Source organism: Panthera leo, chromosome D4 (assembly GCF_018350215.1).
Source record: "Panthera leo isolate Ple1 chromosome D4, P.leo_Ple1_pat1.1, whole genome shotgun sequence".
Taxonomy (NCBI): Eukaryota; Metazoa; Chordata; class Mammalia; order Carnivora; family Felidae; genus Panthera; species Panthera leo.
In genome coordinates this window covers 64,218,108-64,232,888 of record NC_056691.1, presented here as the reverse complement: position 1 = coordinate 64,232,888, position 14,781 = coordinate 64,218,108, and positions in this window count along the sequence as shown.

The following is a 14,781-nucleotide window of genomic DNA, read 5'->3' as shown; positions in this document are numbered from 1 at the left end:
AAGTTAACCTCAATGATATCCAAATGCTGAGAGCCCATTACATCACTTGCATCTGGTTTTACATTAAAGTACATGTTATTTTCTATAAATGACTGGAAAACAAGGGATGATATTGGCACTGGAACAGTTTTTCTATCTATTTTGTGTCACTAAACCACACAGAATAAGGTTTTGTGTGGTTTTTTTTTCTGGTATTTGCAGGGTATACAAATTTAGAGTAAATGATGGCCACAAAATGTGATTTAATGACTTCATTTTTATTTATTACTACAGTGATCACTGTAATAATGATTTGGATATGTTGAGATAAGTAGGTCTATAAATTGTCAACCTAATTTAGCAATGTTGACAGTAACCTTGACAGTAACCTTGACAAAAACATTTTGATGGATAAATGGAGAGACAGCTAAAAGCCCAACTGGAGTGAAGGAGAGAATCCTTATATGCTACTTTATAAAAACTATAAGAAATTTGTGGACACATAAAATATAGACTATAATATTATGTATATTATTACAGTATGTAGACTCTGTATTTATAAACATATATGTGTTTGCCTTTCCCAAATGCATACCTCCATTCATTCTATGACTTCAAGTCACATTGGATTACTCACCATTTCGCAGAGTTCTTACCATTCACTTCTTACTGCCTCAACCTTCGCATTCCCCTGGATTACTCAGCTCTGAGTCATTGCTTTTTCTCATTACAGGGAAATAATTTATTACAACTTATAGGAGTCTGCTATTTTAATAATTGTAACTTTGAAATTCTGTATACATGCAAAGTTTCTACCATTTTCGATATGATTAGTAAATATAAGTTACAATCTTTACTTATTTTTTTATCAAAAATTTATGGTGTTGAGCCTGCATAGCTGTTTTACTAAAGTGATTTTCTGTTACTTCTGTGCTCATAACTAGACTACAGTTGCCATCCTTTTCTATGGTTAGGTATGTGTATGGCAGAGTTCTAGTCAATGAAATGCATTTATGCCTGTTACAGCCCTGGTCCATAAGTAACCTCCATAAGCTCCTTCACCATTTCTTTTCCTTCTTCCCCCTTTTTCTGGTTGTATATTAATATTCAGAGTGACCTTGGAAGCTATGTATTGACAATGGCAGAGCTCTGTCAGCCTGGATTATTGAATAACTACAAAGAATTTACCCTCTCCACACCAATGATCAGGATCACCAACTTTCATCGTAAGCATCTGGGATTTTTTGTGCAATTTCACATATTTACCTCTGGCAATATGAAGAATTATCAGCATTTGAAATGAATTGTTATTGTGGTTGTTTTATCTTCTGAAAGTTTCAAAGATCTCAGATAAAAGTTTTACCTATGGCTAAAATCCCTCCCAGAACTCTAGAAGTGAAAAGCTATTCCTTGTAGTGGTTGCACTATTTTTAATTTTAGAGTAAACCCTAGTAGTGATAGCTTTTTAAAATGTTACATAATATGAATGTTGAGTAAATGCTGGGAATATTTGTAATTTGATAGGATTAATGCCCCATTTCTGATTAGACATGAAACATCATAGAAATTCATAAGTACTTGAGCTGTTACTCCAAATCAGCAGGTAACATGCATTCATCACATTGTGTAACTGTATGTGTAATCTTCCCAAACATTTATAGTTTTTAGCACCTATGCTAAATATGAGCATGGAAGAAAGGTATATTTTTCACCAGTTTCAACAACCCAGTTGAAAAGACTGATCATGATTGTGTTCATATTATCCTGCACAAGGACTGCGATTGTAGTCCCTTGATCAAACTCCTTTGGAATTATCTGTCGTATAGCCTGTCAGGTCTGTACCCATGGATGCTGCCGTGTCACACACTATCCATATCATAGTGATTGGATACGATATTCCTCATTGGAAGGTACAAGTGAAAATTAGGGAACAAAATCAATATGCTCCTGCTGTATTTATTGACCTTGTCAAAACAGGATATAATCAGGAAGCCTGCACTCAGAGTGCTGATTTTTCACTGCCATCTTCATTTACTGGTAGCAGCACTCTTACTTTCTAAAAGGAACTCTGAGGATCAATATAACCACTAATAATTTTGACTCACCGATAACTGATCTACACTGTGATTTGGATCTGCTTTATTGTATTCACTGACAGATGAGAAAACTTGGAATTGAATCCATACTATGCCAAAGCAACGAGAGAATGTTTAAAAAAATTCTAGAAAACTGTTTTGCCGTGACCCATACAAAAGAGCCTGATTGTTTTCAATAAATAAGGATTTTTTTAAAAATCTTTTAGTATGTAATTCTAGGAAAAAATAATTTTCTTCAAAAAGAACTGTCTTCAAGAGACATAGATAATAACATTTATAGAGCATCTTCAGTATTGCACTAAAAGATGTGTATTTTAAGTTTCATAATTTAAAGAGAAAGATTGCCTTTTCTAATGAAGGTAGTTTAATTTTATCCAATGATCCTACATTTGGGAAGGTTGTACTACAACTGGTGATAATTCCAGAATACTGAGAAACTTCTTCAAGTGTCTTTTTTCATACACAGTGGCATCAGAAAAGAAATGTATTTTATTCAACTACAAGAATATTTAATGAAAGTACATTGGAATTTTGGTGGAAATACAAATTGGTGCAGCCACTGTGGAAAATATTATGGACATTCCTCAAAAGATTAAAATAGAATTGCCATATGATTCAACAATTCCACTACTGAGTGTTTACCCAAAGAATGAAAGCACTAATTTGAAAAGATATATGCACCCTTATGTTTATTGCAGTACTACTTACTATAGCCAACAAATGGAAGCAGCCCAAGTATCCATGGATACATGAGTGGATAAAGAAGATTTGGTGTGTATACACACACACACACGCACGCACACACACACAATGGAATATTACTCAGCCATAAAAAGAATTAAATGTTGCCATTCACAACAACATGGAAGGACCTACAGGGTATAATGCTAAGCGAAATAAGTCAGACAGAAAAGGACCATATGATTTTACTCATATGTGGAATTTAAGAAACAAAACAAAGACATAAAAAGACGAAAAGACAGACTCTTAAATACAGAAAACAAACTGGTAGTTGCCAGAGGGATGTGGTTGGGGGTTAGGTGAGATAGATAAAAGATACTAAGAGTACATGTATCTTGATGAGCAGTGAGAAATGTATATAATTATTGAATCATTGTATTGTACACCTAAAACTAATATAATACTATATATGAATAAAAATTTAAAAATTAAAAGGTATATATATATATACATATATGTATATATACAAAAGGTATATACATATATGTATATATATATATGTACATATATAGGTATATATAGACACACACACATATGCATATATCCCTTTATACCTATATACACATATGTGTGTGTGTGTGTGTGTATGTGTGTGTGTATATATATATATATATATATAGAGAGAGAGAGAGAGAGAGAGATTGATTGATTGATTGGAGTATTGGAGTCCTGGGTACAGATGAATTCCAATATAACAGCCTATGTTCCTCTTGCTCTACCTATTGTACAAAATCATTTGGCATATTTTGGGGGTGACACATTTTATTTTCAGAAATTCACCTGCAGTACATTGCAGTGATATCAATATACATTTAGAATTGTTTCCTCCTTTTAAAATGAAAATTTTTAAATTAAAATTCCATCCTTTCCTAGGCTGCTACTGCTTTCCACATAGTAGTTTCATTTCAACTAGTTTATTCCACTAGAGTAATTGTTGAGACCAGATGATCACTTGAAATAGGATATTAACTAACATTTCAAGAGAAAACAGAAGGGAAGTCCAACTTCTACCATCTGTGGCTATCCTTGCAGTGAGCAGGCCCTGACTCATCCTCAGGGAGCCCTGGCAGGTGTGGTCCTACCTAGTCAGAGCGAGGCTCCAGGAAACAGGATAGTTCTCCCCAAATGTGTGGTATCAACAAGCCTGTCCCTGTCAAAGGATTCAGTCGTCACTCCCTGAGGCCCACAGATGACAAGAGTTTTCCCCCAACTTTGGATCATAGATTTTTTTTTTAACCTTAGTCCTCATATTCCTGTCAAAATATTGAACTCCAATCAAGGCAGTTGACATTATTTGTGTCCCAGATCTTCAAAGGAAACCTCCCTCTATCTCCACAGAAAAAGACATCAGAAGACAATAGGTACACCGTGCTGTGAGGAGGAAGGATGCACACTAGATTCATGTGTGCTCTTGAAAAGAGCTTAAGAATTAAAAAAACAGAGTGGGGTTGTCCAGGTACCCACAACTTTAATCCAAAATGTTCTCCCTCTTAATTAGTGCACAAATCACTGAAAAATGCCACATCCTCAACATTTTCCTGACATGTTGGTTCTTTATAATTGATTTTTAGAAGTTCCCTGAAGAGTAGGCACAATGCTATGGAATGAAGAAAGTAATTAAATTCAACATAGTAATAAGAGATTTTGAAATTATTTTTCTTGCCTGGAGCACCTTTAATCCATCAATGTGGTTTTCTCTGAGATGAAATTCACTGTGAATATTAAGTGCATGGCCTGTATTAATTTATGATGGTTAAGGTATTTGTTTAACCAAATTAAGCATCACGTATTCATTGAGGAGAAATTAATAGGGATTATTCAGGATATATGAGAGGAATTCATTGACTATGCAATTAATTTAAATATATATAAACAGATTGTTATGTGAGCTGTTTAGGCATATAATTATGTCATTAAATTACCATACCAATTCATTTAGAAAACTATAAATGGTAATGATGTTGTCTAATGTTTACGTTTGCTTAAAAAGTAATTCAAAATGGTATATTTAACTCTATTTTGTTTGTTTTCTTATTATATCATAATGCTGAATCAAGTTCCCATTTGTATTTATTTAAATATTACTTTGTTATTTTTTTAATGTAGAGCAGTCAGAAGCCTATAGAAGAGTTAGCAGTACAACATAAGAATAATTTTTTTTCTTGAAATATTTAGGAGTTAACTGCTGACCCAATACTCCATAAATCCATGTTTCCTGGAAACATGGACATTCTTCTAGACAAAACAGAAAGAAGGAAGTACCACAATTCAATAATCAAAAAATGGTATTGATGCATTACTAACATCTAACTCTTAGACCCACTTCAAATTTTACCATGTCCCCATAATATCCTTTATAACAAGATAATTCAGTTCCGAATCATTCATTGCATTTACTTGTTTCAGCTTTATTGGAGTTTAACTGACAAATACAAGTGTAAGACATTTAAAATGCTAATCATGGTGATGTGATAAACTTCTACGTGGTGAAAAGATTCCCACCATCATCTAGTTAATTAATACATCTATCACATCACATATTTATCTCTCTTTTTTCTTTGTTTGTTGGTAAGTACATTTAAATTTTACTCTGTTAGCAAATTGTTATAAACTATAGTCACCATGTTTTGCATTAGATCATCATACCTGATTGATCTTATTGCTGAAAGTTCGTACCCTTTTACTCACCTCCCATTTCCCCCACCTCCAGGCAATAACTTTTCTACTCTATTTCTAAGGGTTTGACCCCCCTTTTTCTTACTTCCACATCTAAGTGACATCATGTCATACTTACCTTTCTCTTTCTGGCTTATTACACTTAGCATAATGACCTGAGGGTCCATCTGTGTTGTCATAAATGGAGGGATTTCCTTCATTCTCAGGGCTGAATAATATTCCACTGTGTGTGTGTGTTTGTGTGCACGAACGTGCACATGCCATATCTTTATTCATCCATTGATTGACACTTATGTTATTTCCATATTTTGGCTCTTATGAATAACCATTCATTGCATTTAGACACCATATCTTTTTAGTCTCCAGTCTAGACTGTTTGTAACTTCTTTGGCTTTGAAGATTACAGGCCAGTTTTCTGGATTGTCCCTGAATTTATGTTTATCTGGTTTTTCTTCATGGTTATATTCACGTCATGTATCTTCATCAAGAATATCAGAAGAGTGATTATATGTTGTTTTCACTGTATCTTATCAGGTGGTAATACAGTTTCAATTTGCCTCATTATTGATCTTCATTTTGAACACTTGATAAAGTTGATATATTCCATGTTTCTCTATCAGATAGATTCTCTTTTCCTTATAATTATTAAGATTTTCAAAAGATATAATTTGAAACAATATAATTATATTGAAACAATTTTGAAATTGTTGAAATTATGTTGAAACAATATTTGAAACAATATAATTTATATTTCAATATAAATTGAAACAATATAAAAATCCTATTCTTCATAAAATGATACACATATACATTCTTATGTAATTTTTTCAGTTTTTTTTTAATATTTAATGGGTTATAATCATCATTTACTTGGATATGCAAAATATTCTCACTTTGGCCAGTTTGGGGCCCATTCAATCTGGCTTTGGTTTCTTTAACTATGTTCCCATCATTCTTTTAGCACTTTCTTGCTTTGGGGCACAGTAAGAAGCTCCAGGCTGTCTTATACTTTTCCTACCACAAATCTAGAAGTAACCATTTGCCCGAGGATTTCTAATTTGTTTTAGTAGAAAATTTAGAAGCCGAAATCTGGTTGCTAGGTGTACTCATTGACATTGAAACCTTGCTACTCCCAGTCTACACACACACACATGCATATTTTACTTTCAGTTTATCTGCCATTCATCATATATCTGTTTAAGAACTATGAACTCAAACCAAGATTCCAAACTCCTATTTAACATTATGAACTTTTATATTTATAATTTCATTGTTTAACACTGAGAACACTGTTCTCTACTACATTTAATAAAATTACTTATTTGATCATTTTTCTAATTTATAACCAATCTTCCATTTCTGCTGCCACTCCTTCTTCTGTGTAGATGCTGGCCTTGCCCTTGCAACCACACTCCAGCAGCTCCTTATAGGAATGCCCTCCCCACCACATGCAGACTCTTAGTCCACAAGATAAGTCATCCATCCAGGGTAGCTTTCCTCCTTACCCTACTCAGCAGTGATTCACCACACGGGGAGAAATGCCCACATTCCTACATGGATGTCCTTCTCACCCTGCTTGGAATCCAAAACCTTTTACATGGCTTTCCCCCCTTGAGTCCTTCCTCACCCAATTTAGGCTTATATACTCTACTCTGAGCTGCTGCTGCAGAAGGAGGCAGGAGTGCTCTGCTCCCACTGATGGATTCAGAATTGAACTGTTCAGGAAGAGAATTTAAGGAGAAGGAAGGGAAAAAAGAAGGGGGTTAGGAAGAGGAAGTGAAAGTAAAAAAGGAAAAGAAAAATTTTAAATTGTTTAGTGTAGAAAAATAATACAGACTTCATGTAACACATTAAAAAACTGAAAAAATGTGAAACATTAAGTTTCTATTTTTGAAGTAATCTGTCATTTATATGTATCAGCCATTTTTGTCACATATCCTACAAATATATCTTTCAATCTATGTTTTGCTTTTTGATTTGATTCTGGTATTTGTTAAATGTTTTATGTGGAATCATCTAAGCCTATATTACCTTTGTTTTGTTACTAAAATATCTAAAGCAGGCAAACAAAAACAACAAATTTTTAGGCTTTAATTTGCTTTATTTTTCTTGCATAAAACTCTGTGGTGGCCACAGCTGGAGCCTGGGTCCTCTGCATGGAGACTCTGGTGTGGGTCTTTACAAGATGGTCAGTGAGTCCCTGATAGGGAGACTTTGTGAACACACTCTATTCCCAGAGGTCAGAGGTGAGATAGATGTAGGTCTTGGAAATGGCATCAAACTTGGCCTTGGTGAAGTTGCTCAGGATGACAGTGCAGCTGTTGGCCAAGGTGTGGCAGTCATCAATACCAGTCACCATCAGTAGCTTCTTGAGCACAGGGGCTGAGACAGTGCCAGTTAGGCTTTTTAATTATTGGCTTGGGAAGACAATTACTTTTATATTATTGTTTTTATTTTGTGTGCACTGTAAATCATTTAAAGTGATTCAAGAAAGATCTACATACTAAAGCTTGAGCTTATATATGCGAAACAAGTGGTTCCTTGTGAAATTAAAAATAAAAACATAGTCTGTAAATCCATTTTGAGTTCCTGCTTATTCTTTTGACAATTCCAACTAGGCAGTTAGGCTTGCAGTGAGACTCAAAGCTCTGTGCTAAAGAGACAGCGTTCAGTTATCTTATTTTCCAAAGTCTTGCATGACAAGAATCATTCAAAATGAATTAAGACAGGGAGCAGCCTAAGTGTGCATCAATAGGTGAATGGATAAACAAATTTTTATATATTCATACACTGGAGCTCAACAATAAAAATAAATAAATAACTGGTACATGTAACAACATGGATGACTTCCAAAGTAACTATGTTGAGTGAAATAAGCCAGACAAAAAGTATACATGCTATATCATTCCATTTATGTACAAGTCTAGAAAATGCAAACTAATATTTAGTGACACAAAGATCTTGAGGTCACAAATGATCTTGAGATCATGACCTGAGCTGAAATCAAGTCAGACACTTGACTGACTTAGCCACGCAGGTGCCCCTAGATTTTATTTTTAATGTTATAAAATAATAGATTAGCTTTTTTTTCTTCCAGATGCATGTAGATAAAAATATAAATAACAATAATTAAAGTTCTCTTATGAATGAAATAAAATAATATTTGTAATAGAATAATCCCCTGTACAAATTTTAAACTATTCCTATAGTTTTATAATAATGACTTTTTTATCCTATGTCAGTATTAATGCATTTTGTGTGGAGTGGATTTATAGCACATTTTATGATGTGTTAAGATATAGCCGACTTAAAATTTTCAAAATTGATTTGGCTTTTATTTAACTATTTTCTTCCTTTGGAACTTTGAAATCGTTCCTTCCAGGTTTTTGTTTTTTAACTCCTTTAGACTCTGATTAGACTTGCATTAATTACAGTAAAATTTTTAGGATGGTAAGTTTGGTATTCTAAGAAATTTCCTCTATCTCTTTTTGATATCTTTCAATGAAACGTCATAGTTTGAACTACGTAAGTACTGTCTTTCCTGTGAATTTTTTTGTACCCTATACTCCTTTTTTTTTTTTTTTTTACTAATTTAACAAGGTATCTTCTATTTCTAACATATAATTTCTGTTATATAAATCTATTTTTATGTAATATAGTTTTTAAATTTGTAAATAGGAATTCTTTTTGCTTTCTGATTAATACAAGTTATTTTCTTATTGTATTAGCAATTAACCTAAAATACCATGTTGTAGTAATGTAGAATGATGTGTAGAGTGCACATTTCATTTTAAAACTAGTATATATATGTAAAGAAGATTAAATATACATCATAAAAATTTTTAAATACAAAATAGCATATTATGTAAGACATTCTGGAATTAGACACTACCAGACATCAGTTACTAGCTTTTTGAGCTTTGAAACTTATGTAACCTCCCTAAGCCTCAAAGTCTTTACCTGTCAAACTAAATAATCATGACTACTTTCTGGTTGAAATGAAATTAAGTAAAACAACCTACTAACATATTTATAATGTTAAATGAGTAAGCATGTAAGGAAAATAAGCTAAAAGAAAAACATATTTAAAGAATAGTAACCTTGGGGCTCCTGGGTGGCTCCATCAGTTAAGTGTCTGACTTAGGCTTCAGTCATGATCTCATGGTTTGTAAGTTCAAGCCCTGCATTGGGCTCTGAACTGACAGTTCAGAGCCTGCCTGGGATTCTGTCTGTCTGTCTCTCTCTCTCTCTGTCCCTCCCTCCTACCTCTCAAAATAAATAAATAAATTTTAAAAACTAATAGTAACCTAGCAATTAGTAACCATTAAATAAAAATAGCCATTTTTATTGCTTATGAGAATTATAGAATTCAGTATATAAGGCAATATGCTTTTGAGGAAAGAAGTAATGGCTATTTAAATAACAAAAGTCATGGTATACATACTAAACCATTCTTGTTAGCTTGATAAACATAGAAGAGTAATTTAGCCATTTGGGCCTGTTCCCTGATATATAAATTAGTGATAATAAATGATTTTTCTGTTTGAATTGTTGAATCCAAAAAAAGGTGAATGAGTTTCATGTCCCTTTGTAAAATTATAATGGAAAAGTCACTGACATCTGGAACTTAGGCATTTTATGGGTATTTGATAATGTAATACGTAATATGTCTTATAATCTAGAATATGGTAAACTGAATATAAATGAACTAAATTTCTGTTTGTAATTCAGAATAAGTGGCGAATATGCTGGAGCAACAACATACCTTGTTTCTGTATTTGTTTGGATCATTCAGGGAAGTCCTTTTCCTATACTTGATTTTAGATTGAGTCCTGAATCCATGAGCATAACTTCTTATTCACTGATGTGTTTGGTGAAGTTGCTAATTGCTTGCAAGACCTTTTTATACTACAAGGAAAAATTCAGTGTTTAAATTGTCTGTAAATTTCCATGGACTCTGAAAGAATGTGAGAGAACTCCTGGAACAAAACAGGCTTTCAATAGGAATTCTCTGTTCTATTAGGTAGTAAATTGGATCTTAGGCAGATTTATGGTTAAGTGCAATATATAGCATAGTGAATGGAGGAAGCAAATGTAGAAGGAGGAAAGAAAGGGAACTCAAGAAAAATATAGCACAACTAATATAAGGAAAAGGACTGAAGAAAAGTTGCAAAGATAAAGAAATGGAGCAATCAGAATTAGACATATGGAAAAAATAGAAAGATATTAAAACATTGATGTTTCCAGTTCATTATAGTCCTTTTTTAAGCAAGTTATTTTTGTCTTTCTGTACATTTGCTAAAGGTCTTGGAGTATGACATTCTCAAGTATATTTTAAGGGTTACTCGCATTGACCGACAAATTAGCAAGAATTTAAAAATATGTGATTCCATTAAAAAAATCTGTTTATCTTTGTAGGTCCTCCATAGAGCTAATACTTTTAGAACAATCATTTCAAATATATGAGTATTATGCAAACACTAAGAGTTTGGAGTCATCAAAAATCATTTACTACATATGCCGGGAAATAATTATTGATAGCTTTGTATGTTACTAGTATTCTGTTATACTCTTTTACCTTTTAGTCTCGTTTAATTGTGACCAAATTTTTAGAAAGTAAGAACTCAGCTTCAGAGCAGATCTGTTCATCCTGCAAGATCACAACTGCATAAGTCGGGGAAAAAATGAGTAAAAATCAAATTTTCATGGTCAACTCCAAGATGAGATTTTTAAAAATGTGGTAGCCACAATTGTTGTAAATATAATTTGTTTACCACCAGCTAAGTTTATTAGTTAATAGTAAGGTAATTTCTAAGAATAGAGATTTCATTCTTTTTAAGTCACCAAACCTTTGACTGCATTAATAAAATATCCCTTTACCAAGTCACTTAAAGGACTTCAGCTAAATACTGCATAAAGTTCAGGTCAAATGAAAACTAAGAATTGTCACAGTCCTTGAGAAAGCAGAATAATATTCTGGAAAATAAGGAAAGAAACAGGCAGAATTTCTCAAGTATTCACAAGGTTGACCTATTTCTATGTGTAAAGTAAATGTTTGGTTGGAAGGAAAGCTTGGACAATCCTTCGATTGACTGCAGGGAGACATGAATGAGTAGCCGGGAAGTATTGTGTTCTGGAGACTTAGCCAAGAATTTATTTCTTCATTCTGTCTAATGGATCTTTAAGTAATTTTAGACTCTGTGATAAACCTCAAGCCAGAGGAGATTCTGTATTTTCCAGTTGAACCCCAACTAATCATCAAAATTATTGCTGTTAAATGTGTCTGGGATATGAGGAGTCAGTGAATCCTGTCAATTGTAAAACTGTGAAAAAGATTGAAAATATAGTGTAGGTAACAAAAGAAACCTCAGGTTTTTCTGTAATACATTTTTACTAAGGTTTCTTTAAAAATGTCAAAATCTTATACTTGTTAATTATTGGTTGTGTGAACACAGGTTTTTTTTATTATTGTCTTTCTTTTTCCTGCATTCTAAAACATTGAAAGCAATAAAAAAAGATCTGTTACTATAGTATGAGCTTATATATGGAGAAAAAATCAAATGCTTCCCTGTGAAATTATAAACAAGCTAAGAGTCTATAAATTCACTCTGAGTTCATAATGACTTTTAGAATTTTCCAACATAGCATTATGTTTGCAAGCAAGACCAAAGCTAGTGCTATAAAGACCATTTAGGTACCTTATATACCAAGTTCTTGGGTGAAAACATTCATGAAAAACTCTCTCTACTTTTGGAAATATTTTTAAACTATTTTCTAAACTATCGAATCTATTTTATTTTTTTAACTCTTAAAACAAATACTCCTTACACTGGTTGTTGGGTTTTAAATATGTTTAGCCTAAAGCGCACTAAGTAGAAGCCAGTATGCCTGAATCTATAGCTTATTCTGTCGCTCTGTAGTCCTATTACCTTCCCTACTCCTTACTTTGCTTATTTGAAAAAAGAAGGGTATGGAGTGTTAAACTATACAGAATGAGAGTTGTTTCCCTGTTCTTTTCTTTTCTCTTAGATATGAAAGCTTTTGCTCTCATTTAGAACAGCAAGAAGATAAAATGTGTTCACCTTTTTTTATGGTAAAATATGCTAATCTGTGGACACTTTGAAAACAATAACTCATCCAAAATTTCTACATCACAAGAAATAGAGTTTGGATATTATAAATAATTAATTTAAATTGTGGACTGCACTGTGCCTTACTTGATGTATGGGCTGTGTTCTTTAATGCTGTTTTTGAAAATAAAGTTTATTCTCTAAAACTGTGTTGCCCATATAGTAGGCACGTGTAGCTGTTTACATTTACATTCAAATTAGTTAAAATTTTGAAAAACTCAGTCACCTCCCACTGAGATATTTTGTCTTCAATAGCCGCATGTAGCTAATGGCCACCACTGGACATTTCTGTCATTGCAGAAAGTTCTATTGTCAATGCTTCTCTAAAAATCTAGACAGACCACAATGGTATGCTGGAGATGCATATGTAGATGATTATCGGCATGTTAGCCATACAGAGGAAACCATTGCCATGTGGCAAAAAGAAGATAATAAAAATTTGTTCCTGGCAAGATTAGTATGAGAACTGAAAACAATGTAAGAGAGATGAGTGAACCTAGAAAGAATTCAGTAAACCACAGAAATACTGAAAACTGTAAATGTTCTCTCACCTATGTTAAATATATACCTGTCTATAGGTATGGATACAAATTTCTCTGTTTTTTAAAAAGAAATCTCTGATTTTGTAAATAAAGTAGGTAAAGGGAACCAGAAGTAATTATGAGGGTTAGTGTATACATAGGAGCTGGGAAAGGAACAGGAGAGACTAAAGAGTGTTTGTTGCTTGTTATACTCAACAAGTGTCAAAGTTGATGCATTTACCATGAAGAGAGTAGACTGTTTAGGTTCTTCTATCACTCTTCTCAGAAATGAACCCTCTGGATACCCTACCAAGTGTTAGGTAGTGTTAGAATTTAATGAAACACTTGTACTAGGTCTTGGTTGATATGCAGACCAAGAGAAGTATCTAGGAACTTTGGTGGTAGAGAGGAGGGAAGGATTGTTGCTCTACATTGCATAAACTGTGTCATTGGAATATTGAATATTGTTGCCCTCAAAAGGCATTTGTTCTCAAATAGAGATAAAGTGACAATAATTTCTGCTATTTTGTGTTTTGCTTTTGTTTTTATCTTTTCCTTGCTGTTAGTTTCCTTTCCCCCACCTTTATTGAGGTGTAATTGACAAGTAAAATTGTATATAAATATGTACAACTTGATTTTTTAGTATATGTACACATTGCAAAATAACTTCAATTTGCATAGTTACCATTGTCTCTCTTCCTCCCTTCCTCTCTCTCTCTTTTTCTTCCTTCTTTCCTTCCTTCTCTCCCTTCTTCCCTCCCTTCTCTCCTCCCTTCCTGCCCTCCCTCCTTTCCCTTCCCTTCTCCTCTTCCCCTTCCTCTTTCTTTCTTTCTCTCTTCCTTTCTCTTTCTTTCTTAGAAACACTTAAGATTTACCCTCTTATCAAATTTCAAGTATATAATAAAGTATTGTTAACGGTTGTCATATTGCTGTACATTAGATCTCTAGAATTTATTCATCTTACATAACTTAAACTTTGTACCCTTCGAGCAACATTTTCCTATTCCCCCTGCCCTGCTCTTGGCTTATCACAATTCTGTTCTCTGCTTCTGTGAATTTGACTGCTGTTTTGACTCTGTCTTGCTATTGAAGAAATCTACTAACCCTATGCAGTGACTAAGAAACAGTCTTTATTTTTAAATTTTTATGATTGAAGTATAGTTGACGTACAATGTTATGTTTGTTTCAGTGATACACCATAGTAATTTGAAAATTCCATACAGTACACAATGTTCATCACAGTAAGTATAGTTCCATCTACCATCATGTAATGTTATTACAATATTACTGACTATATTCCCTATGCTGTAATTTTCATCCCCATGACTTATTTACTTTATAACTGGAAGTTTACACGTTTTTATCTTCTTCACCTATTTCTTCCATTCCCCATCTCTTTCCCCACTGGCAACATCAGTTTGTTCTCTGCATTTATGAGTCTAAAATTTCTATTTTGTTTTGTTTTGTTTTAGATTCTACATATGAGTGAAATCATAAGGCATTTGTCATTGTCTGACTTATTTCACTTAATGTAATAGCACCTAGGCCTATCCATGCTATCACAAATGGCAAGATCTCATTCTATTTTATGGCTGAGTATTATTCCATTGTATGTATGTATGTGTCTGTGTGTGTGTG